At 38.8% G+C, this 4609-nt stretch overlaps 1 pseudogene across 1 annotated transcript; it reads left to right on the top strand.

Moving 5' to 3' along the window:
• Window positions 1–3610: 3610 nt before the first annotated feature.
• LOC308428299 (large ribosomal subunit protein uL1-like) lies at window positions 3611–4260 on the top strand (annotated as a pseudogene). The gene has a single exon. The product of its transcript is annotated as a large ribosomal subunit protein uL1-like (transcript).
• Window positions 4261–4609: the final 349 nt, after the last annotated feature.

Here is a 4609-nt window from a genome sequence, read left to right as displayed (position 1 = left end):
ATGTTAGTGCCAAAATACACAATAAAATTCTCACAAACTGAATCTAAGAACACAGCAAAATGATCATTCACCATGAACCATGAAATAGGCTTCATCCCAGGGATGCAGGGATGGCTCAGTATAAGTAAATTCATCAACACAATCCACTAAATAAAGAAAAAAAATTTAAACTTTATTTTAAAAAACAAAGATAAATGTACAGATTTTTAAGCATTTTTGAATAAAAGTATACGAATACATTTTAATAAGGTTGTAATTAAGTATTTGTGGGTACATATACATACACACATGTATATATGTAACAATAATATAGGAAAAGAGGTTATTAATTTGAGGGGATAGGAGAGAAACTGGGAGGGGCTATAGGAAGGAAAGGGGGATGTGATACAGTTCTATTTTAATTAAAATATATTCTTTTTTTTTCTTTTCTTGAACTTCACACAGTCTGTGGGTTGTTTCTGGGGTGTTCAGAGGTTTCTGGGGTTAGTATCCCATTATCAGTGACTGCACATTATGTCTGTTCTTTTGTGACTGGGTTATCTCACTCAGGATGATATTCTCTAGATGCATCCATTTTCTTGAGAATTTCCTCAGGCCATTGTTTCTGATAGCTGAGTAGTACTCCATTGTGTAAATGTACTACAATTTTTGTATCCATTCATCTACTGAAGGACATCTGAATTCTTTCCAGCTTCTGGCTATTAAAAATAGAGCTGCTATGAACATTGTGGTGCATGTATCTTTGTTGTATGTTGGAGCATCTCTGGGGTAAATGCCCAGAAGTGGAATTACTGGGTCTTCAGGTAGTACTATGTCCATTTTTCTGAGGAACCACCAGACTAATTTCCAGAGTGGTTGTATCAGTTTACAACCCCACCAGCAGTGGAGAAGTGTTCCTCTTTCTCCACATCCTCACCATTATCTATTGTCATCTGAGTTTTGGATCTTGGCCAATCTGACTGGTGTGAGGTGGAATCTCAGGGTTTTTTTTTTTGATTTGCATTCCCCTGATGGCTAAGGATGTTGAGCAGTTCCTTAGATGTTTCTCAGCCACTGGATATTCCTCAATTGAGAACTTTTTGTTTAAGTCTGTACCCCATTTTCAATAGGGTTGTTTGATTCTCTGGTATCTTGCTTTTTGACTTCTTTGTATACCTTTGATATTAGGCCTCTATCTGATGTGGGGTTGGTAAATATCTTTTCCCACTCTGTTGGGTGCCGTTTTGTTTTCATGATAGTGTCTTTAGCCTTACAGAAACTTTGCAATTTCATTAAGTCCCATTTGTCAATCTTTGACCTTAGAGCTTGAGCTATTTGTGTTCTGTTTAGGAAATTTTCTCCTGTGCCTATGAGTTCTAAGGTTTTCCCTACTTTCTCATCTAATAGTTTCAGTGTACCTGGTTTAATGTGGAGATCTTTGATCCACTTGCACTTGAGCTTTGTACAAGGAGATAAGAAAGGGTCTATTTTCATTCTCTGCATGCTGAGTGCCAGTTGGACCAACATCATTTGTTGAATAGGCTGTCCTTTTTCCATTGAATGTTTACAGCTCCTTTGTCAAAAATCAGGTGACCATATATGTGAGGGATCAATTCTGGATCTTCTATTCTATTTCATTGATCAACATGCCTATTTCTGTACCAATACCATGCAGTTTGCAAGAAATTTGTTGAGTATTTTTGCATCAATGTTTATAATGATATTGATCTGAGGTTCTCTTTCCTTGTAGGGTCTCTGTGTGGTTTAGGAATGAGGGTTATTATAGCCTCAGAAATGAGTTAGGTAGTTTTAAAATTCTCACAAACTGAATCCAAGAACACAGCAAAATGATCATTCACCATGATCAAGTAGGCTTCATCCCAGGGATGCAGGGATGGCTCAGTATAAGTAAATTCATCAACACAATTCACTAAATAAAGAAAAATTTAAAACCCACATAATCATCTCATTAGTTACTTAAAAAGCATTTGACAAAATTCAGCAACCCTTCATGTTAAAAGTCTTAGAAAGATCAGAAATTCAAGGCATATACCTAAACATAGTAAAAGCAATATACAGCAAACCAGAGAAACTTGAAACAATTCCACTAAAATCAGAGACTAGACAAGGCTGTCTACTATCTTTCTATCTATTCAATATAGTACTTGAAGTTCTAGCTAGAGAAATTAAACAACAAAAGATGAAAGGGATAGAAATTGGAAAAGAAGGCATCAAAATATCACTATTTGCAGATGATATGATAGTATACTTAAGTGACCTCTAAATTCTACCAGAGGACTCCTACAGTTGATAAACAACTTTAGGGGAGTGTGTGGATATAAAATCAACTCAAACAAATCAGTAGCCTTTCTATACTCAAAGGAGAAACAGACAAAAAAAAAAAAAAGAAGGGAAAAGACACCCTTCACAATAGTCGCAAATAATATAAAATAATATAATGTATACTTTCTCCTGTGTCCATTAGTGAAATGTTTCTTTACAAGTATGCATTAGTCTTTTACCTGTGTCCACTTTAGGAAAACACTTTTTCATGTGTTTGACCCAGGTAAACACAATCCAATACAACTGACTTTCCGAAGAACCTGGAACTCCAGGTTACTTCTAATTTGGTTTACACAGGCCTATGATCCTAGCACCTAAGAGATGCAAGGGGTTGAGAAGTAAAAGTCATCCTCAGGTATGTAGTGAGCTGGATGAGACACTGTTTCAAAAAAAAATTAAAAATCTGCATTTTCCAATATGTTCCTTCTGCTTGGTACATACTAAATGATTCAACACTTTAATCTCTCCCCCTCTCCCTCCCCCTGCTTCCCTTTCCCTCTCCTCCTCTGTCTTGCTGTATCAAAGTACATGTGAGTATATATGTCTGTGCGTGTATACTTTGTGGGTGAGGTCAGATGAAAAGTTCAGGTGGCAATCATTGAGTGGTGTCCCAGGATCTGAATGTTCTGTCTCCCCAGCACTGGAACTATAGGCTCATGCCAACACTGCCCCTTTCTCCAAGTGGGCTCTGGGGATCAAACTCAGGGCCTCCAATCTGCAGGCCAAGTACTGATCAGTACTGGTCTCCATACTGGATGAGGTAGTTTCCAGTAAGTTTAATTGCCTTAAAGTTTCAGAATTTATTTAATGTCTCAGAATACGGACTGTCTCAGTTAATGTGAACTGAAAAACAGAGACTATTCTAACACTGATGACTGTAACATTCTAGACCTTATATTACCCACCCAGTTGACAGGAGTTTGTTTGTTTATTTATTCTAAAAGGATTTTTAACTTAGATACGTTTTGATCATATTCTTCCTCTTCTCCAAGTCCTTCCACATTTTTCCACTTCCATATTTACCCAACATGAAATTCTTTCTCCAAAAACAAACAAAAACCCAATACAACAACAAAAACTCACAACCAAGAAACAAAAATAAAACACCATTCACTTATAAATGCAAAGTAGTACACCAATGTATAACCAAATAAAAGTAGACAAAAGCCTGTAGTCTCTATTACATTGCTTAACTACTTCAGATCATGAGCCTACCTGGAGTGGTTGATATATCCAGCGTTACTCCATTGGAGAAAACTGATTTTCCCTCTCTTCCGGTTTCCACAGTATGAGCAGCAGAGTCTCACGTGACACCCCGTACAAGGCGGTACAGGAAGTCCTGCTCAGGAACCAGCTCAAGTGCTGCATGTTTCTGGAGATGTTGTAGCTGCAGATCATCCTGAAGAACTATGACCCTCAGAAGAACAAATGCTTCTTAAGCACCGTCAGGCTTAAGTCCCCCCTTTACCCCAAGTTCATGGTGTGTGTCCTGGAGGACCAGCAGCCCTGTGATGAAACCAAGGCCTTGGATATCCCCGACATGGACATCGAGGAACTTAAGAAGCTTAATAAGAACAAGAAATTGGTCAAAAAGCTGGCCAAGAGTTATGATGCCTTTTTAGTCCAGAGTCTCTGAACAGGGAGATTTCAAGTATCCTGGGCCCAGGGCTAAACAAGGCTGGCAAGTTTCCCCTCCTGCTAACACACAATGAAAACATGGTGGTCAAAGTGGATGAGGTGAAATCCTCAATCAGGGTCCAGATGAATAAGGTGCTGTGTCTGGCTGTTGTCGGCCACGTGAAGATGACTGAGGATGAGCTGGTCTACAACATCCACCAGGCCGACAGTTTCTTGCTGTCCTTGCTCAAGAAAAAGTGGCAAAACGTCTGGACTTTCTACATCAAGAGCACCATAGGTAAGCCCCAGGGTTGGCATTAGGATGCTCCAATAATCCTCAGTTCTGTTATCTTAAAAAAAAATGACAGTCAATTATTAACCTATACCCTAGTGGCTAGGGTTTCATTCATGAAAGAATCCCATACAAACACTAAACTGGAAGCCATAATATAACTGCAGAGGACCTAGTGTGTGTTGCCTCAATCTTTGTGAGTTCATATGAGCTTTCCTTACATTGATTTAGAGGGGAGGGACCTGATCAAAACATCCCATTTAGAGCTGAGGCTGAGTGTTCCAAAGCTCACATTCCCTGTGTAATCCCTCTATATGTGGGTCTCTGTATTTGTTCCCATGCACTGCAGGAGGAAGCTTCTTTAAAGATGGCTGAGCA

The sequence above is a fragment of the Micromys minutus genome (genome assembly GCF_963924665.1).
Source record: "Micromys minutus genome assembly, chromosome: 12".
In the NCBI taxonomy this organism is placed as follows: Eukaryota; Metazoa; Chordata; class Mammalia; order Rodentia; family Muridae; genus Micromys; species Micromys minutus.
The sequence above is the reverse complement of the archived record's forward strand: the minus strand, read 5'-3'. Positions and strand labels throughout refer to the sequence as shown.